At 38.8% G+C, this 23,113-nt stretch overlaps 1 long non-coding RNA gene and 1 pseudogene across 2 annotated transcripts in view; one reads left to right on the top strand and one right to left on the bottom strand.

The window, feature by feature from the left end:
* Positions 1-23,113, bottom strand: part of LOC306642744 — an 838,964-nt gene that overhangs the window by 84,569 nt on the left and 731,282 nt on the right. The window lies entirely within an intron of this gene.
* Positions 6,842-7,797, top strand: LOC306642626 (annotated as a pseudogene). Its single transcript has 2 exons — positions 6,842-6,872; positions 6,972-7,797. The product of its transcript is annotated as an uncharacterized misc_RNA (transcript).

Below are 23,113 nucleotides of genomic sequence, written 5' to 3'. Positions count from 1 at the left end.
TTTTGTCCAGTACTTGAAATTGCTGCCACCTGCTCCCCGATGTTGTCACAATCACTACAAATTTTATCGACAACATCTTAAGCGACAGACATCTATCAGTTCAGGGATCCTCTTGAAACACTGCAAGGAAGACCATTCCAACACCTATTTATATGCCTGGATAATCTGTTGCTACAAACACTTTACATACCTATGTCCAACATCAAGAAAAACATCAAGAGGTGTATGACTTTCTTTTATACACTGTGGTCCCTGGAATGAGAGAAACTTTCCACATTCCAAGTCTGTGACATAGGCAAGTCATTCAGGATCATCAAATGTTACTTCCTAAAATGAGAATGAATGCTAATAATGTTGTAGTGAAGGAAAAATTAGTTACAATATTACAACACTGCATAATTCCTACTAAATGGTTTTATCATTGTTTTTATTTTTTTCATTATTATTACCAAAAACAGGATGATTTTGATGTTACCACTGTTTTTATTTTTACTGCATGATTGCCAATTTAACTTTTCCTCGCTACATAAAACTATACACAACTGTCATATATTATTTCCAGAATTAACCAATTAATTTTCTAGGACAAAAAGATAATGTTTAATACCTACTATAGACTTAAAGTTGTGAGAAGCAAATGAATATCCTTTGAAGTAATTTTTCTATTCCCTTTTTTGAATATGATATTTAGTGAGTTTCTACTAATTTACTTTGGTGTTAAAGAACTGTCTTCTCTACTCCCAGTTACTGCTGCTTTCATGGTTAACGAGCTGCACTCATGCAGTTCTTCAAACTGACTCTCTTCTCTCCACACTGCCTATGCATACCTGCTCCTTGGTGCTGTGTCTTCAGCCCTTGGGTGAAATCCAGGGTCCCTTTAGCTTACCTGTGTATGTTTAAATAAGGAAAAATCCACTGGTTCTCTCCAGACACAAAATGAAGCCTGGTTACAGTAATTACATTGCCAAGCCCAGATTAATAGTCAAAACAGGACACTGCATTGAAACATGAACTTTCTCCCAGGAACAGCCAGGCTTGCTGAAATCCTGTACAGCCAGGCCAGCAAGCAGAATGTAGACTTTTCAATTGGCATTTGATATATCTATCTCTTCCACCAGACCAACCTAGTGATGGTGTCTTCTGACCACTTCAAGTCCAGCAGCTACCCTGAGAGTAAAAGAGGAAGAAAATATCACTTGATGGATGCTGCTCTTCCCTGAGTCCACAAGTATGCTGTCTGGACTGGACATGTGTTCAGAGGGGACTCCTTCAAGGGCATTCCCTGCATTTTCCAGGGCCCTGCTCCTGTAAGTCTCCCGGCTGGTCCTCACAGCTTTCCACTCTCATGGGGTAGAACTCTTGCTGTCACCATTTCTTTCCCAACCTCAGGGCTCTCAAGCTGCAGCCTAACTTTGGAACCTCTGGTGGGAAAGCACTTATTCCCAAGTCAACCTCTTCAGTGTTACTGGGGACTTCAGGTCACTTTACTTCTAGATGGCTCAAATATGGTAAGACAATGGTCTCTGATCCCCAAATGTCAGAAGGAAGTAGGCAGGTTCTCACAGTTGGTTCCTAGATTGGAACTATTATAAGAAAAACTGACAACAGTTGATTTGGAAAAGCTTGCAGTGACGAAAAAGAAAAAAGTAAACGGTTCTAATACCAGGTTGTACTTGGGGCTAAAGACCATTAACCGCCTCACCAGTGCAGGTTACACTCAGTCAGAAAAGAGGAAGCTCCATCTGGAAACCATCCGACTGGCTGCAGTCAGCATGTTTGACCACAGGCACGTGGTCAGATCAATTCTCAGCACAGGATTGCCCGAAACTGCCCTGCTGTGTGGCTAAGACTTAGTTGCTTGGTTACAAGGGAATTCCTATAGTTAAGATAGCTTACACCTTATTTGCATATTGAGAGAGGTCACAGTTCACCATATATGAAAGCTACTTTGGGACAAACTTTATCACCCAAGTATGGAGATCAGCTTGGGGCAAATTTATTTCAGTTTAACAATTAGCACCATTTTGTTCATATTTTTAAATCTTTGAGAGAGTGACCAAAAATTTAACGTAGACACTGACACTATCTTCTACAATCATCAGAATAGGACTGCTTGAATTTAATACAGACTTCATAATTTCCCAATGTTAAGTTATTTAGATGAGCTGGGCATTCTGGAGCATGCCTATATTCTTACCAGTCAGGAAACTGAGGCAGGAGGATCGCAAATTCGAGGCCAGCCTCTGGAATGTCAGAACCGGAAGCAAATTTGGGAGACCATAATAAAAATAAAATATAAAAAATAAAAGACCAGGAGATGTGGCTCAGTGGCAAAGCACCCCAAGGTTCAAGCTCCAGTAATGCCACTGCCCCAAAAAGGAAGTTAGATGTCTAACCGTGACAAGTTCACGGGATGTGCCAGGACAGCAGTGCATGATGGTTTGAACTGAGTACACGATGCAGTGTCCTCCACAGCCTGGGGAAGGTCATGCCGTTCCTCTCATCATTACAAGGAAATGTGACACAACCCGTTCATGTGTGGCCCAGGGCCTCCAATTCTGTAATCATCATGTAAAATCCATTCTTTTACATCACAGAATTAACTTCTAATTGTTTTATGCCTATGATTTAAAAATAAAAACACATAACAAATAAAATTAATCAAAACAAACTTCTATTTTAAAAATCGCATTCATTTGCTTGATTTTTCTCTTTTGAAACAAAATCACTTTTAGCTTTTAATTCACTAAAAACAGAAAATAAATGACACAGACATTAATGTGAAAAAATAATGGTTTTGGCAAAAATGCATAGTGGAGTAACTTACTAGAAATGCTTGAGACAAGAATTATTTCACACTTCAGAAGTTTTAATTTTGGAATATTTAAACACATTTTACCAGTTGAACATCCCTAATTCAAAAAGGTAAAAGTTAAAAAGTTCCAAAATCTAGAAGTTTTTGAGCACTGCTATGATGTTCACAAAATAGATTTGGGATCATTTTCTATTTTCATTTTCAGATTGGGTATGCTTAAACTGTATGTAAATTATGGCATATGAAGACTTCATAAATTTTGTCTTCATTCTTATGAACTTGAACTCCTAGGAGCTCCTGGCTCTGTTTCCCTCTCTAGTACAAAATACAATGAGAAATGTCCAACAGGATATAATATAGGATATTGTTAGCCGATCAAAAACTCCAAACTTGGATCCTAGAGGAATATGTGCTGGTGGAAATCCAAAGAAGGGCATAAAAGCAGCAGGAGAAGCTACACAGCTGACACTGGGGTCATCTACTCACAGTAGTTTTAAAAGGCAGTAAGAGCAAACAAGAGGGGCAAGGTGACCCCAGGGTACAGTCAGCAATGCTGCAACTGTAGCTCCCCCAAGTAGTTCTCAGTGGTGGCAGTTGGCAAAAACAACATTTGACAAACATTTTCTCTGTACCCTACTGACCTTTGGAATGCAGCCAAAGATTTCAGCTTTATGAAAGCGTTTTTCCTTTTTCATTGCAGGGAAGGATATTTCACACACACCCCTTTCCTCTGTGAAGAAGTAACTTCTCTTTTATGTCACCCAATTCTTTCATCAAATGCACCCAAGGGCATCTGCAGAGTGCTGGCACCTCCCTGGGTGTGGGTGACGCTCACCACCATCTCCTAAAGGGCAGGAGGAATCCCTGCACAGTTCTCATTGGCATGAGGGGCTTTGTGTGTTAAGGGGTTTACAGCAAGCTCCTGAGAGTGCTCTCAGGTATTCAGACTCTAGCAACTTGGTCTCTTTCTCTTTGTTCATTAAAATAGTTCATAAGGACATATAGTGTAGAAATGATGCTTTAGCTTCTCCCTGAGCCAAGATTTTATTTTATCATTTTTTGGAGGAGTCACATTTCCTCTATTTATTTTTATTGCAATTACTATCACATAATAATTGTATAGAGAAAGGGAACTCACTGGGATATTTCCACACATGCATACATGGCCCTCACACCACCTCCCCCAGCACCTTTTCCAATCCCTAGCAATCTTCTTCTACTTTCAGATCTTTCTTTTTATGTTTCCACATTTGAGAGAGAACATGCAGCACTTGTCTTCATGTCTCTCCGTGTCATTTCCGTTAACACAATAACCTCAGTCCCATCTACTTTCCTGGAAATGATAGGATTTTTTCTTCTTTATAGTCCAATAATAGTCTGTCATATATACGTATATTTATATATATGAAGAAGCTATATATACATGTAAATAAAATTGAAAATATTTACATATGTATATAAAGTATACATGTATATACATACATAGACATACACCTATATACGTGTTTATGTATACATATATACATGCTCACACGCACCCACATATGTGTAACCATATTTTTTTCTCCATTTCCCTGCTGATGGACACCTAGGTTGATTCTTTACCTTAGCTATTGTGAACAGTTCCACAATCATCTTAGGTATGCAGACAACTCTATAGGCAGACTTAATTTCCCTCAGATAAACACTTAGATCTTGGACAGCTGAGTCATAGGAAAGTTCTATTTTCAGTTTATTGAAAAACCTCCAATCTATTCCAAAAGTAAATATACTAAATTACATTCCCACACTGTATACGTGTTCCTTTTTATCTATATCTTAGTCAGTATTCATTAATTTTGATATGATAGCTATTCTAACCTGGATAAAATCAAATCTCATAATTTTGATTTGTGTTTTCTTGATGGTTAATGATATTGAGCATTTTTCATATGTTTATTGGTCATTTGTATTTCTTCAAAAAAGTGTTTATTCACATCATTTTCCCACTTTATTGGTTTATTTCTTTTAAGTGGTTTTGAGTTTTTTATATATTCTATATGCTGAGAAAAAAATAATTGACAGCCTACACACAGCCCTTCTTGTGGGAGACATCTTGTTCCTGGGGCCCCCCAGAATCCACAAGGACCTGGTCTTCCAACTTCTCTGTGAAGAACCAAGTCCACTCATCCTCTCACGTGACTCATGTCCCATCAACCCGTGAACCTGCTCCTTCTCATGTGAACCAGCTCACATGAGGAAACTCTCCCTATCTCTCATCTTCTAGAACACTTTCCACTGCCTGGAGACCCTGTTCTCTAAAAGTCAGCCACTTTTGGTTACCCAACCAGCCAGGATGCAGCTCTTCTTTACCTGCCCCTGGACACAGATTTGGAACAACACCCCTGTATACAGCCAGGATGTTCTACAACTGAATCCTCACCCGACCCCAACAGCTTATTGGTTGATTTTATTTAATCTTCATATCACTAATTTCTTACACCCAGAGGAAAAATGTTTGGTCAGTAGTTTTCGTTAAACTGAAATTCCTAAGACCAAGGATATCTTTCTGTCCTTTCTACCCAAATGGACATATAAATCTAATACAATTTTGATCAAAATCCAAGAAGGCTTTTTTTTTTTTTTTTGTAGAAATTAACAAGCTGATTGTAAAATGTATGTGGGATTTCAAATGACCTAGAATGGCCAAAACAATTTTTGTGGAAGACCTAAGGATTTATATTACCTGATCTCAGGGATGAAAGGATAACGAAAGCTAGAGTAATCAGTCATAGGACATCAGCATGAAGGTTGGCATACAGACCTGTGAAACTAAAAAGACAGCTCAGAAACAGATCCACATACAAATGGTCATCTGACTTTCAAAAAAGACTCTAAAAGATGATTTAATGGGAAATGAATGGTTTTTCAACAGACAATAGAAGTGACTGTACAAATGGAAAAATAATGACCTACAAATTTGATCTGTAAGAGGTTGGATTGTGATCTGCCAAGATGGACATCTAAGTCATAGGCTCCAACATCTGCATGGATTTCAGGTCAGTCAATGTATAGAGGAGTGAAAATCCTTCAAGTCAAGCACACTCCTCAGGATAAAAGGTGCTCTGTTTGAATGGCTTAGCGATACTCTGCAAATCCTCTGTCCTTGAGGCCTGGAGACATTATTTTGTTATAATAACCCTTGGTAGTAGTGGATTCTGAGATGTAAGCAAGATATGTGATCTGCACATGCACGAAGCTAACTGTAATATGTAACCTAGGTAACATAATATGACCTTGGAATAGGTAATAAACTGGACTGGTTTCCCACAGAAGCCACTTTTCACTCTTTTCCAGCTTGTATGCTTGCCTCTTTATTAGCTCTCCTCTTAAGCCTTATAGCTGGACTCCAATTAACCTGTACAAGTATCTGTAAGAAAAGACGATGTGCTTGGTTAAGGGATCATCGCAAAGGCAATAAAATCAAGACTTTCAAATGAGATTGTCCTGGGTTTGTTGGGCAAGCTCTATATTCAATGACAAGCGTCTTTACACAATGAGGGGGAAATACAGATGAGAGAGGAGAAACAAAGGAGATAGCCAAGGAAAGAAGTGAGGGAAGCCTAAGGTTATACTTCCATATACCCAGAATGCCTGCAGCCCAGCAGCTGAAAGAGGTTGAGAGGACTCTCCCTTAGAGCTGAGGAAGCAGGGACCTGACAACACCTTGATTTAGGTTTTGGGCCACTGGAACTGTGAGGTTGAAAATGTCTGTTGTAAGGAGCCACCTTGTGTGTAATCATGTGTTACAGCATCAGCAGAAAAATAAAAGAACACACAAAAATTAATTCAAATGTCTGACAGGCCTAAGTTTAATCTAGGACAATAATCTAGAACTATAAAGTTCACATAAAGAAACAGGAAAAAGTCCTCATGAACTAGGTTGAGGTAGGAAGTGACTTGTGAGAGAAAAAAATGAATGCTATCCATTAGCAAAAATCAAAATAAATAAATATAAGTTAAAACAATTTATTTTAAGAATACACCATGAGGGAGCAGCTGAGGAGAGCAGGAGGAAGTAGTGGCAGCTAGAAGTTGCTGCTCTTTAGTGTAATTGGCAACCCATCAGGGTTCCTTTCTCAGACTCAAGTTAGAAGTGAGAGTTGAGGTAAGTGAGGCTGCCATTGCTGCTCTGAACTCCTGAAGGGGAGAATAGATTTATCAGGAGTGAAAAAGAAGAGCTTTCTAGGAGTCAAAAATAATAATAAAACGTACAGCACTAGGGATCCCCCTCCTACCAAAATCAAGGTCTGCTCTAAAGACAAAGGGACCACCAAGGACATGAGTGAGAAGGACGATGGCAGGGATAAGCCTTGGAAGAGTTGCAGTGCTTCCAGTGGAAGCAGCAGCAGTACCAAGTCTCTGTGCAGTTCCACCTTCAGCTCAGGATCCAGCAGCAGCACAGTCTCCAGCAGTGTCTCCAGCACCTCCTCTGCATCCAGGTGCTGGGGAAGCTCCAGTACATCCTGCACCTCCCATTGTAGCAGCTCCTCTGGATCTCCCAGCCCTTCTGGGTGCAGACATGGCACAGGTGGTGATCCTACTCCAAAAGCCAAACCACCTAAAAGACAAAAAGGAGAAGAAAAGGCAGAGCCCTTCCCCTAAACCCAAAGTGCATGTTGGAAGCTTCACCAGGAATGTGACCAAGGATAACAACATGGAGATATTTTCCACCTTTGGAGAAATTAAAAAGATTAACATGCCTGTAGAAAGGGTGCATCCTCATCTACCCAAAGGCTATGCATGTATGCATTTGAGAATCAGATGAAGCTGAGAAGCCACTGAAGCACATGGATGGAGGACAAATGGATGGCCAGGAGATCACTACTACTGCTGTGTTGGCCCCCTGGTCTAGGCCACCCACCACCCCAGTGATTCAGCCCTCCAAGGAGAATGCTGCTGCCACCTCCTATATGGCATAGGTTGCCCCCACAGAGGAGGAGGAGATCCACTTTAAAGACACAGGTCCCCTATGAGCAGACAGTCCTGCTGTGCAGGACACTGCCATCACAGAAACCACTCCATTGTAACTGCTCCAGATAAACAGATCCACCAAAACTCATCTATACCTGATGTTCCACCCAGCTGAGTGCTGTCACTTTCCTAGCTAAAGGAGTGTTGGCAGGAAAGGACCCCTCACTTGGCTGGCTTCAAAGGCAGCAGTTCAGGCCTTTTTGCTGCAGGCAGGTTCTGGCTGCAGAAGTGCTGATGGTTCAGGAATGTGCCCATTGAGGTGCCCTGCAGGTTTCTGGTTAGAAAGCTCGCCCATTACTGTCTGTTCAGTGGCAGAGCCAGGAGGGTCCAGCAAGCTTCTAGGTGGCAGTGTGACCCAGACTCTTCACAGATGACTTGAGTCAGTCACACACTTGGTTACACCCTTTCTGTTGCTGTGCTATGTCTACAGGAAGGGGGACCAAGCCCCATTCCTGTTAAGCCTGATATTTTCCCTGCTGCTTGAATGCTTTTCCAACGTTTAGGGTTGAATCCCCACCTGTTAGATGCTACAAATGTTTCCATCTTTCTACACCTTCCCACACACCCCTGCCCCACATTTCCCTTATTCTCTGAAATTGGTGACCAAGTTTTGAGCCAGCTCTGCAAGATCATGACTGCCATCATGGTGGTCCTGCAGGATACCTTGGAGATATGTACATTAATTTTTCCTCTCTCTTATTGTACAGTCAGTACTATAGACTTTGAGTTCTGTTACATAGTAGCAGTTTAGATAAGGTTGGGTTTGTTCTTTTTATGTAGTGATGAAAATGTATTGAATAAATCTAGCATGAGAATGCAAAATTTAAAAAAAGCCAATACTAGGAATGTAAAAGGCAAGCCAGTAACTGGAGGAAACATCTCACAATACAGATACCTGACAATGAACTCATATCTACATGTACAAAGCAAAGTTACCATTTTATAGAAACAAAAAAATTCTAATTAAAAATTAGGTAAATTATTTAAACAGACCTAAATTTAGGAGGGGAGGGTACTCGGGATTGAACTCAGGGGCACTTGAACATGGACCACATCCCCAGCCCTATTTTGTATTTTATTTGAAGACAGGGTCTCACTGAGTTCATTAGTGTGCTTGGCTTTTGCTGAGGGTGGCTTTGAACTCTTGATACTCCTGCCTCCTGAACTGCTGGCATTATAGCATATGCCACTGTATCCAACTAAATAGACAAACAAATTTTAAAAGAAAACACATGAATGGTCAGTAAGCACATAAAAGCACACTCAGTCAATAAGGAAACACAAATGAATACCACAATAAAAGATGTCCACGTATGGTACTTATTAAAATAGATCAAATTAAAAAGACCTGACAATACAGACTCATGATAAGAATACAGAGGGAATAGAACTCTCACACTCTGCTGCCAGATTAAAATGGTACAAATACTTTCAAAAACAGTTCAGCAATTTCTCTAAAATGTAAGCATGGACCTACCATATTATTCACTATCCTACTCCTAGATATTTACCATGGAGAAATGAAAGCATACATTTATACAAAGATATGGGTATGTGGGTAATTATAACAGAGAATTAGATACCACTTTTGCTAAAAGCACTCTTCACACAGGCCTTTCACTGCCCAAACAGTAACTTCAAGCAGGATAAAGTTTGATATCTCTGCTTTCAATTTGGTTTTTATCATCTGAGACTTTGGACCAGATCCCTGTTCAGTTCTGTACAAAATCTACAAGGTTCATGAGTTTTAAATTTAGCTAACTTATCTTGTCCCACTTGACAACTGAGGACATCAATATAAGAGTAAGTTTTAAGATTTGCAGGGACATTCAACTGCCAGCTTTTATGACCTCCTATTCCAGACCCATTCAGTGGCTCCTGCAAGTCTCATGTCACTGTCCTAAACTGGTACTCAGTTTAGGTTCTAGGAGCAGCAGAGCCTCACAGACAGATCATTCCACTAAATGGGAAAAATTACCCCCCATTGGAACTGAGGCTGCCACACTAAGCTGGAGAAATTATCCCATGTGTACTGATGGCTCCCCTTATGAGATAAGGACTTCTCCAGAGGCACCTCATAGAACCAGTTCTGAGATAATGAGCAACCAGAACATAGCCTGACAAGATAAACTACTTTATCAGCTATGAACACCCCCATTCAAATCCCACACACTTGACTTTGCAGCCTTTTCTCTAAAACCTCAAGGTTTTGTCAATGCCTTGAAGCAGATCTTTGGTCACTGCACACCTACCCCTGTTCTTCCTGGTGTGGACACACTAATTGAAACTCGTTTCCAGTCCTTCACCATTGCTTGTCTCTTTGACTGGCATACAGGTGTCCTCGGTCACTGAGGTGCCATGACGAGCATAACTGCATCCCACCTGCTGGATGCTTCTCAGTTATCTCACCACCCTGAAATCTGAGTACTGATATATGACATATATCCAAGCCTGAGCATCTCTCAAAACCTGAGAGGCAGCCTGCACTTCCCTAGGACTGGAAGCACCTTACATGCAACCTCTTCCCACCCAAGGCTGAAGAGGGGAGGGTCCCTGATGCCCTCTCCTGCCTCAAACAGTCTCAGTCAGGGCTGCAAGACAAAGATGGCTCCTTCATTCTCTAGCTGGAGTAGGAAATTCCTGAGGAAGGACTGGAATTTCCAAGTCTGTTCTCTAGAGGAGATGCCACCTGAGTCCCTATCAGGGGATTAATGCACTGATTACATTAAGGCTCTCATAACCCAAACTTTTCCTCTAAATCTTCATTGTCTCACACATGAGTTTTGCAGGACTCCTCATATCTCAACCATGACAGCTTTTCCTTCATATTATTGGTAAATTATATCATCTTTCTGGTATTTTTTTTCTTGTCTTTTTAGAGATTTATCAGTATATTGCTTTTTAAAAGAAGTGCCTCTTGGTTGCATTGATATTTCTCTGCTGTTTCCAATTCTGTTCTTTTCTGAATGTCTGTTCTTTTCTGTTTCTTTCTTTCTGCTTGCATGGGCTTAATTTTTTTGGTCCTCATTGTGTGTTTTCCCGAAGTGAACACCATTCATAATCTTTTTTGAGTTATCTTTTTATTAATTAGTTCAGTTATCTTTCTTGAGTTATCTTTATATTGATTTTCTTTTTTGTAATATGGGCATTTCAGTGATATAAATTTTCTTCTAAGCACTGCTTTCATCTATAATCCTGAGTTTGATATTATATTTACTTTAAAATATTTTCTAAATTTCCATGAGCATTTCTCTTAGACCCATGGACTACGAGAATTACACTGTCAATGTGTTTAAGGAATTCAATGTTATCTTTCTCTTGGTGATTTCTACCTTAATATCAGGCTATATAAGTGTTTTATGTAATTTCCATTCTTTCAAATCTGCATAAGTTTGATCTAAGACTTAAGATGTGATCAGTCCTGGTTCACGTGGGACATGGTGCCATCAACATGCTGGTTTTGTTACTATTACTCTGTAGTATAATTGAAGGCCTGGTATTGAGATACCAACTGCTTTGCCCTATCTGCTAAGGATTGCTTTAGCTATGCTGGGTTCATTATTCTTCCAAATAAATAAAGGCAGTGTGTCAATACAAAACTAAAAAAATATATATACAAAATAAAAATTAAAAATATAGTGTGAATGAGATGCCATACTAGGAGGCTAAGTTCACTTCCCTGAATGTTTTCATTAACCCATTAGGGCATGATCACAAGTCCAGAGCCTAACAAGGCCCCCAGGGATCCAGTTAGGAGGGCTGAAGATTCCTTATACTGTGGCAAGAAATAGCCAACCCATCTCTGGGGACCAAGTCACTTGAACTGGCAATAAATTGTCCTCTACCCTGGATTTAATGCTTACTGAGTGCAAAACAGAAAAGCTCTTTATATCAACTCTGGGAGTATACCATCTGGATACACAGCTTGGACATGGTTGGGGCAGGGGCCACAGTTCCCAGATGCTCATTGGACAAGCATGCCAGACTTAAGACCATTTAAATTTTTTTTCTCAACATCCTATATATTGCAAAGTTTGATAAGAAATTATTGAACATAAAAGTAAAATTTTATTGAACATCTTTTAATAAAATAGATTTGGACCCTTTTCAATTAGATCACTAAATAGCAATTATTATTTTGATGAGATAGAGCCCAGAATTGATGTTACACCTATGTCTTTCATACTTATAAATGTGCTGTTTTATCACTGCTTTGCATAACAGAAACCACATAAGGATCTTTCCTCAAGTAATTTTTAATAATTTATCAACTGACTTCTTTAGCTAAAAGCAAGGAACTGGAAACCCCCTGGGTTGCAAAAGGATTTGTTATCTGACAGAATCATCTACTATCTCAAATCTGGGAAGTAAAACATAAAAAGCTTTACACAAAGTAGTCAAATGATTGATTTACTTCTTTCACTTTAAGGAAATGTGTTTAACTCAATATACGCAAAATAATGTTCACTTTAAAATTACATTATAATGCTTTGTAAATGAAATGCTTTTATATCCCCTTGTGGTTTTTTTCCATTTTTTTAAAATCATAAATTTACATAGGGCAATGTTGTTTGATTCATTCTGTTATTTTTCCCTTCCCCCCACCCCTCCCATCCCTCTTGTCCCTCTATACAGTCCTTCCTTCCTCCATTATTACCACCCTCCTTATCCCTAACCCTAAACCTAACCCTAACCCTAACGCTAACCCCTCCTACCCCCCATTATATGTCCTCATCCGCTTATCAGCGAGATCATTTGTCCTTTAGTTTTTTGAGATTGGCTTATCTCACTTAGCATGATATTCTCCAATTTCATCCATTTGCCTGCAAATGCCATAATTTTATCATTCTTCATGGTGGAGTAATATTCCATTGTATATATATATGCCACAGTTTCTTTAACCATTCATCAACTGAAGGGCATCTAGGTTGGTTCCACAATCTGGCTATGGTGAATTGAGCAGCTATGAACATTGATGTGGCTGTATCTCTGTAGTATGCTGATTTTAAGTCCTTTGGGTATAGGTCAAGGAGTAGGATAGCTGGGTCAAACGGTGGTTCCATTCCAAGCTTTCTGAGGAATCTCCATACTGTTTTCCAGAGTGGCTGCACTAGTTTGCAACCCCACCAGCAATGTATGAGTGTACCTTTTCCCCACATCCTCGCCAACACCTATTGTTGGTTGTGTTCTTGATAATCGCCATTCTAATTGGGGTGAGATGAAATCTTAGGGTAGTTTTGATTTGCATTTCTTTTATTACTAGAGATGTTGAACATTTTTTCATATATCTGTTGATTACTTGTAAATCTTCTTCTGTGAAGTCTGTTCATTTCCTTAGCCCATATGTTGATTGGATTATTAGTATTCTTGGTGTAGAGTTTTTTGAGTTCTTTATAGATTCTGGAAATTAGCGCTCTATCTGAAGTATGACTGGCAAAGATATTCTCCCACTCTGTAGGTTCTCTCTTCAGATGACTGATAGTTTCCTTTGCTGAGAGAAAGCTTTTTAGTTTGAATCTATCCCAGTTGTTGATTCTTGCTTTTATTTCTTGTGCTATGGGAGTCCTGTTAAGGAAGTCTGATCCTAAGCCAACAAGTTGAAGGTTTGGACCTACTTTTTCTTCTATAAGATGCAGGGTCTCTGGTCTGATTCCGAGGTCCTTGATCCATTTTGAGTTGAGTTTTGTGCATGGTGAGAGATATGGGTTTCATTTCATTCTGTTGCATATGGTTTTCCAGTTTTCCCAGCACCATTTGTTGAAGAGGCTATCTTTTGTCCATTGCATATTTTTGGCACCTTTATCTAGTATGAGAAAATTGTATTTATTTGGGTTTGTGTCCATGTCCTCTATTCTGTACCATTGATCTACCTGTCTATTTTGGTACCAATACCATGCCGTTTTTGTTACTATTGCTTTGTAATAGAGTTGAAGATCTGGTGTTGCGATACCCCCTGCTTCACTCTTTCTACTGAGGATTGCTTTAGCTATTCTGGGTTTCTTATTCTTCCAGATGAATTTCATAATTCCTTGCTCTATTTCTGTAAGGTACATGATTGGAATTTTAATTGGAATTGCATTGAATCTGTATAGCACTTTTGGTAGTATGGCCATTTTGACAATATTAATTCTTCCTATCCATGAACATGGGAGATCTTTTCATCTTCTAAGGTTTTCTTTAATTTCTTTCTTTAGTGTAATGTAGTTCTCACTGTAGAGGTCTTTCACCTCTTTTGTGAGATTGATTCCCAAGTATTTTATTTTTTTCGATGCTATTGTGAATGGGGTAGTTTTCCTAATTTCTCTTTCTGAAGATTCATCACTTATGTATAAAAATGCATTGGATTTATGAGCATTGATCTTGTAACCTGCTACTTTACTGAGTTCACTTATGAGTTCTAAGAGTTTTCTGGTGGAATTTCCAGGTTCCTCTAAATATATAATCATGTCATCAGCAAACAGGGATAGTTTGAGTTTCTCTTTTCCAATTCGTATCCCTTTAATTTCTTTGGTTTGTCTAATTGCTCTGGCTAGAGTCTCAAGAACGATGTTGAATAGAAGTGATGAAAGAGGGCATCCCTGCCTTGTTCCAGTTTTTAGGGGGAATGCTTTCAGTTTTTCACCATTTAGAATGATATTGGCCATCGGCTCAGCATCGATGGCCTTTACAATGTTAAGGAATGTTCCCACTACCCCGATTTTTTCTAGTGTTTTGAGCATGAAGGGATGCTGTATTTTATCGAATGCTTTTTCTGCATCTATTGAAATAATCATGTGATTCTTAACTTTTAGTCTGTTGATATGGTGAATGACATTTATTTATTTCCAGATGTTGAACCAACCTTGCATCCCTGGGATAAAACCCACTTGATCATGGTGCACTATCTTTTTAATATATTTTTATATGCGATTTGCTAAAATTTTGTTGAGAATTTTTGCACCGATGTTCATTAAGGATATTGGTCTGAAATTTTCTTTCCTCGATGTGTTCTGTCTGGTTTAGGTATCAGGGTAATATTGGCTTCATAGAATGAGTTTGGGAGGGTTCTCTCCTCTTCTATTTTATGGAATACTTTGAGAAGTACTGGAATGAGCTCTTCTTTAAAGGTTTTGTAGAACTCGGCTGAGAACCCATCTGGTCCCAGACTTTTCTTTGTTGGTAGGCTTTTGATGACCTCTTCTATTTCATTGCTTGAAATTGATTTATTTAAGTTGTGTATGTCCTCCTCGTTCAGTTTAGGTAATTCATATGTCTCTAGAAACTTGTTGATGTCTTCGAGGTTTTCTGTTTTGTTGGAGTATAGATTTTCAAAATAGCTTCTAATTATGTTTTGTATTTCACTCGTGTCTGTAGTGATATTTCCTTGTTCATTCTGAATTTTAGTAATTTGAGTTTTCTCCCTCTTTCTCTTTGTTAGTGTGGTTAAAGGTTTATCAATTTTGTTTATTTTTTCAAAGAACCAACTATTTATTTTGTTAATTTTTCCGATTGTTTCTTTTGTTTCAATTTTGTTGATTTCGGCTCTGATTTTAACTATTTCCTTTCTTCTACTACTTTTGGTGTTGGTCTGCTCTTCTTTTTCTAGGGCTTTGAGCTGTTGTGTTAAGTCATTTATTTGTTGATTTCTACTTCTTTTCTTGAATGCACCCCATGAAATAAATCTTCCTCTACTGCTTTCATAGTGTCCCAGAGATTTTGATATGATGCGTCTTTGTTCTCGTTTACTTCTAAGAATATTTTTATTTCCTCCTGATGTCTTCTGTTATCCATTCATCGTATAATAGTTTATTATTTAATCTCCAAGTATTCGATAAGTTTCTGTTTTTTATTCTGTCATTTATTTCTAATTTCAATCCATTATGATCTGATAGAGTACAAGGTAGTATCTCTATCTTCTTGTATTTGCTAACAGTAGCTTTGTGGCATAAAACGTGGTCTATTTTAGAGAAGGATCGATGTGCTGCTGAGAAGAAAGTGTATTCATTCTGTGTTGGATGGTATATTCCATATAAGTCGGTTAAGTCTAAATTGTTGATTGTGTTATTGAGATCTATGGTTTCTTTATTCAATTTTTGTTTGGATGATCTATCCAGCAGTGAGAGAGGTGTGTTAAAATCGCCTAGTATTATTGTGTTGTGGTCTATTTGATTTCTGGAATTGAGAAGGATTTGTTTGATGTACATGGATGAGCCAATGTTTGGGGCATAGATATTTATGATTGTTATGTCTTGCTGATTTATGGTTCCCTTAAGCAGTATGAAATGTCCTTCTTTATCCCTTCTGACTAGTTTTGGCTTGAAGTCCACATTATCTGAAATGAGGATGGATACTCCAGTTTTTTTGCTGTGTCTGTGTGCATGGTATGTTTTTCCCATCCTTTCACCTTTAGTCTATGGGTATCTCTTTCTATGAGATGAGTTTCTTGCAGGCAGCATATTGTTGGATTTTTCTTTTTAATCCAATCTGCCAGTCTATATCTTTTGATTGATGAATTCAGGCCATTAACATTCAGGGTTATTATTGGGTTATTATTGAGATATGATTTGTATTCCCAGTCATTTGACTCATTTTTGTTTTTTGACATGATTTGGTTTCCCCTTTATTTGGCTATTCCTTTAGGCTAATTCCTCCCGTTGCTGATTTGCATCGTTGTTTTTCATCTCTTCCTCATGGAATATTTTGCTGAGAATGTTGTGTAAGGCCGGCTTTCTTTTTGTAAATTCCTTTAGCCTTTGCTTGTCATGGAAGGACCTTCTTTCGTCATCAAATCTGAAAGTAAGTTTTGTTGGGTATAAGATTCTTGGTTGGCATCCATTTTCTTTCAGGGCTTGAAAAATGTTGTTCCCGGCCCTTCTAGCTTTTAGGGTCTGGATTGAATAATCTGCTGATATTCTTATTGGTTTCCCCCTGAATGTAATCTGATTCTTTTCTCTCGCGGCCTTTAAAATTTTGTCTTTATTTTGTATGTTAGGTATTTTCATAATAATGTGCCTAGGTGTGGGTCTGTTGTAATTTTGTATATTTGGAGTCCTATAAGCCTCTTGTACTTGGTTTTCCATTTTATTCTTCAGATTTGGGAAATTTTCTGATATTATTTCATTGAATAGATTGTTAATTCCTTTGGTTTGTTTCTCTAAGCCTTCCTCAATCCCAATAGTTCTTAAATTTGGCCTTTTCATGATATCCCATAATTCTTGTAGATTCTGTTCATGATTTCTTACCATCTTTTCTGTTTGGTCAACTTTGTTTTCAAGATTAAATATTTTGTCTTCAATATCTGAGGTTCTGTCTTCCAGGTGTTCTCTCCTATTGGTTATGCTTTCTATGGAGTTTTTAACTTGGTTTATTGTTTCCTTCATTTCAAGGATTTCTGTTTGTTTTTTGTTTTTTTTTCAGTATCTCTAACTCTTTATTGAAATGCTCTTTTGCTTCCCGTATTTGCTCTTTTAACTGTTGTTTGGTGCAATCATTTAATGCCTGCATTTGCTCTTTCATCTCCTCGTTTGCTTCCCTGATTGTTTTAATTATGTACATTCTGAACTCCCTTTCTGACATTTCTGCTGTGATGTCATTGGGTTTCATTGATATAGTATCTAGGTTTGTTTGGGACATTTTCTTCCCTTGTTTTCTCATATTGGTGAGATATCAGTGGGACTCTTAGATATTGCTGATTTCCTCTATTGGCTTATAGTGTCCCTGTAGATTTCCAGTGTATCACCTACCAGCCTTCAGTAGCCTGATGTCTTGGAGTAACTTGATAATGCAGTGCTTCCGAAGAACGCTGCCCCTAGCCCACTACTGGTTCCAGGGAGTGAGACCTGGAGAGGTCTCTGGCTGCCCTACCCTGGTCCCAGAGGCTGCTTGCGGGTCGGAGGTCTCCACTGGCTTGGGGACTTGTGGCTGGCTCTGTATAGAAAGGCTCTCACTGGGCAGTCTGCTTCAAGAAGCTAGCCTACAAAGGCACTTCCTGCCGGAGGGAGCCGGGCTGCTTGGGGAAGTCCCTGACTGCCCTGTCCTGGTCTCTGAAGCAACCTGCGGGCGGGCTGGAGCTGGCCGCGGGGCGGGCCAGAGCTGGCCACGTGCTGGTTCTGTGCAGAAAGGCTCTCACTGGTGGGCCTGCTCCGCGAAGTTGGAGAATCTGTCCCTGTGGGAGGAGCCCACCGCCAGAGTGTTCAGGGCTGCCTGGGGGAGACTCTATCTGCCCTGTCCTACTCTGATAAGGTGCCGGAATCCGGCCCTGCTGCCCAGCTGTGCTTCACTGTGTGGGGGAGACTCACCCTGTGGTTCTATTTTAGTCCGAGTCTCTCAATGCCTCCCCTTCTTTAATCCTGGGTTCTGGAGCGACTGGAGATGCAGTCACCCTCTAGTCCGCCATCTTGGATTGCCAAGACCATTTAAATTTAATAACATTTCTTTTATTATTTGTTCTTTTGAGAAATACATGACAGTAAAGTATATTTTGGCATATTATATATATATTTCTCTAAAGATTCCCAGTCCAGCTTGCCAAGGTGGGTTTTCCTAATATGGACAATATCCAATGCTTAAAGAAGACTTTCTCTGTCTACAAAATCTGCTTGCTGCCTTAGGGTTATATGGCAGATGGAAGTTTCATGATGCATCATGTCCTTGGGACCAATGCTGATCACATGGTCTGGGACATGGGGGTCCTGACACTGACAACACAGTATGCATACCCATCATTACATTACCATCTCAAGACCTTTGAAAGTGTGTACTGAATAGCTCTCTTCCTAGGAAAAGTTACACAGGTTAAGGCATATTTGTGTCCTTTATTAGCAGGCAAAAGGACAGTATGATCAATCCCACACTAGTTGGACAGTTCAGTGTATTTGTTCCTGCATGTCCCTTAGAGGACAGGGCTGAGGGCAGGAGCACACCTGTCACTGGGAAGTGACCAAGGGCAATCATGATATTTTAGAAAAAATCTGTTCCTTTAGCCCTGTTCAATTTCATTTTTACAGTTTATAAATTGCTTTTCTGTACCTTTTTCATCTGATTGACTGCCTGGGTACAGGTCAGAGCCTGCACATAGTCAAAGCATCCAGCTTCACATTTCCAGGGACAAAGGTGAGGGTGTCAATCAATTTTTCCAGTTTCATGTCACATTTTTTTGTCATATATTGGCTTCCAAGGAAGGTTCTCCCAGTAAAGACCAATTCAACTTGCGAATGGGCCATCTACAATGTAAGGCCATGGTAAAACTTTCAATTGTTAGTATAAATATTTAGTGACCAGCTCACAGGTACTACAAGCCATACTGCATAAGTCTGTCTTCTGCCTGCTCAGATTTTCTCCCGTCTCATGCCAGATAGTATGGATAACAGATTGTATTGCAAAATGAGTACACATACTTGGCTTCACCCATGCTCAACCCATCTCTCACACCAACAATTTTCAGGTAGGGAGATACTCCTCCTTAGGCTTGTACCACTTGCAATGGTACTGGGGCAGCCACCTGGGATGGTGAGGAATAGGTAAAGGCACCTCTTCAACAAGCTGTTGGTGAGAACTCTACATTGCTGTAATACACATGTCATTTATTTAGGACTGTATGCTATAGGGAACTGATGGTGGTGAAATAGGTTGTCAACCCATCTATGTAGGTACACCAGTTCACCTTATGTTCAGTGAAGTTTTGGACAGTGGCTCACCCATGGTAGGCCATTTCACACTCCTAAGAACTGCTGTTACAAAGGGCTGTATCTACTAGTTTCAGTTCCTTTCCATACCTATGGAAAAATTCTCAAAGTACATTTTACATTCTTGTTTTTCTTTTCAGAAAGCTAAGTTCATGTCATTGCTGGACATGTTACAGGTGAGTTACCTACATTGGCAGCCTTGGTAGAGAGGTGTCCAGAGATTGTACGTGGGCTATCAAATGTGCTTTTTCAAATACTGTCTGCTGGGGCACATCCTAGTTCCATTTGGCTCCCTTCTTCATCAGCCCAGTAGTGGGCATGGATTTTGAGTGGGATGAGGAGTGAAAGGCTGCTAATGATCCAGGGGCCTGAAGACCCTTCTACTTTCTTCACATCATGGGTGATGATAAACATGTTCACTTTATCTGTTGACATGCGTGGAATCAAATGTTTCTTACCTGAACTGATTGGGCCACGAATTTCATGGGGCCCTGGATTCTGTTGAGGTTGAAAGTCCATCTCCTAGTATGTAAATAAATTGTTCTACTGCATCATTTACACAGGATGATCTTCTCCTGATAGCAGAATGTCATTGATATAATAGAACCAGATAACATCAGTAGAGAATGAGAACAGATCAAGGTTACATGTCACCATACCATGACAGATGATAGGACTGTGTAGATATCCCAGAGGCCAAACTTGGAATGTCCACTGCCTTTAACAACAATTGAATGTGAACTTGCTTAGCAAGCCCAGTTGCAAAAGGTTGTAGAAAAAAGCATTAGCTAAGTAAAGAAAACCATGCACAGAGCCAAAGGAGATTGTATTTCATGAGAAAGGTTTTAATTTTGCAAGATGAATTGTTCTGGAAATCCATTACACAACATTTTGAATATATTAACATGGTAGAACTATATATTGAGCAGTGCTTAAGAGGTAATGTAAAACACACAGAAAAACAGATTTAATAACTTAAATATGTTCAGCATGTTCAGTTTATGGCAAGTCAAATGTACCTAGTGAACCAGTTAAAAGTAAAATTTAATAAATAAAGAAGAAAATCCACAGAATGAGAGAAAATATTTGCAATTCAAATTTGATGAAGAATTATTATTGAGATCCTATAACTCATCAAGCAAGCATCCCAATTTGAAAATGGACAAAGAACAATAAGCAATAGGCATTTTCCCATAGAAGATGTACAAACAGTCAATAATCATAGGAAAAACAGCACTGTCATGAGGAAAAGCACATCATCCACTCTATAGTATCACCTTACATGCATTACAATAGATATTTTAAGGTAAGTGGGAAATAAATATTGATATGGAGAAAATGAAACCCTAAAAATTTTTTGGTGGGAATTTACACAACTACTATGCAAAACAGTATGACAGTTCCTCCAAATGTTGAATGTGAAATTATTACATGATCAGGGAAATCAACTTCTAGGTATATTCTCAAGAGAAATGGAAGGAGAGACTAAAACCACCACCTGCACACCAATGTTAATGGCATGTTTATTCACATTAGCCAAGTGGTCTAAACAACCCAAAATTCTCTAGATAAACAAATGAAAAATTATGCAACATGTTGTACGTCAATGCCAAGTTGTTCATTCACTCTTGAAAATTAACAAAGTTCTTAAAAGTGCAATAATGTGGGTGACTTGGGAAAATATTCTAAGTGCTAAACCATAAAAACGTTACGATTCCACATATCAGGTCCTTACAAAAGGCAATTCTATAGAGACAGAAAGTGGAGTAGAGGTTACCAGCAATGGGAGAAGAGGAGGAATGGGGCATTCTTGTTTAACATTATGGGAATTCTGTTGGGCAAACTGTAAAAGTACAGGAAATGGAAAATATCCATGGTGCACAGTATTGTGAAACTATTTAATGCCATTTAATTATATACTATGAACAGTTAAAAGGATAAGTTTTATTTTATGTACACGTTGCAATAAAAACCCAATTGTGATATGCTTGAAACAGCTCAAGAGAAAATTATTGAACATTAATTTGATAGTATTCAAGATGATTTTATTCAGGCACACAAGGTAAATGTTCCATGTGAGAAATGGCTCTGGTGTGTACACAGCTGAGTTGAATTATTAAAATATATGAATTCATCCAGGTGCAGTGGTGGTGGAAGACTCTTGTAATCCCAGTGACTATACAGAATGAGGCTAGGGGATCACAAGTTTGAAGTCAGCCTAGCAATGTAGCAAGGCCCTCAGGAATTTAGCAGGACATTTCTCAATATAAAAAATGAAAAAGACTAAAAGAACAAAGCATGTAGTTCAACAGGTCAACTGTAAGTGGTTCAATAAACCAATCATAAATATATATATGCATGTGTGTGTGTTTTTGTGTGCTTGTACACATTTGTTTATACTTATATATAAATTTATAACATTTTTTTAAATCCCCCAAAATTCACCATTTAGGAGAAAACTCAGTCAAATATAAAGATAACCAGGAAAATGATCCTGAGTGACAAAGGATCTGTAGGAGATCAATGAAAAAGAACAGGGAGAGCTTGTTTTTCAGGGCTCTCAGAAGACCATTTAAAAAAATTATTTGTTTTAGTTATACATGACAGTAGAATGAATTTTGACATATTATACCCACATATGGATTATAACTTCATATTCTTGTGGTTGTACGTGGTATGAAGTTACTCTGGTCATGTATTCACAAATTAATATAGGAAAGAAATGTCCTATTCATTTACTGTCTTTACCATTCCCATCCCCTCTCACTTCCTTTCATTCCTTTGGTCTAATCCAAAGAAATTCTCTCCCCTCCCCTTATCATGTGTTCATATTCACATATCAGACAGAACATTTGGCCTTTGGTTTTTTTGGGTTTGGCTTACTTCACCTAGCATGATAGTCTACAGTTTCATCCATTTACCAGCAAATGACATAATTTCATTCTTTTTTTATGGCTGAGTAATATTCCATTGTGTCAATATATCACATTTTTAGGCAGCCTCTTAAAATACTATTTCCCATGTGCCATAGTCAAGACATTAAAGAGCTGGCAGACAGGTCTGCAGAAAGGGAAGGAGTGACTGCAGCCAAGCTGGGGTAAAATGAGTGACACTTATAAAAGCAGGAGCCACAAAATACATATTGGTAAAAGTGTTATATACCAGGAACTCACTAGTGAAAACTCTCAATCAGAACTCAGAATGTTCACACCTTTAGCAGTGAATGCAGTAGACATGAGGAGCACGAAAAGAAAGAAACAGAGAGAGAAACACAAAGCCATAATGAAAAATAGAGAAAGACAGAGGGGGAAAAAATAAGCCAAAGCACCCAGAATACAACTATCTCCAGTTCAGAACCTAGGACGACCAACTCTAGTGCATGAGGAAGATATCACAGGACACTGACCTCTGAGGGTGAACACTGTGGGCTATTGAGAAGAATCTATTTTGACTTTCTAAATTGGATGTTATCAGTACCAAAAGATTACATAGTAATGCAAATTCACATATGTACATTTCTATATAGCAAATGACTATTCATCACCTAGGATAACATATATAACATATACAGTAAGTTCTTATTACTTCTTATCACCATTTCCTCACTACTGAAATAGATGGC

The sequence above is a fragment of the Sciurus vulgaris genome, assembly GCF_902686455.1.
Source record: "Sciurus vulgaris genome assembly, chromosome: 13".
NCBI lineage: Eukaryota > Metazoa > Chordata > Mammalia > Rodentia > Sciuridae > Sciurus > Sciurus vulgaris.
The sequence above is the reverse complement of the archived record's forward strand: the minus strand, read 5'-3'. Positions and strand labels throughout refer to the sequence as shown.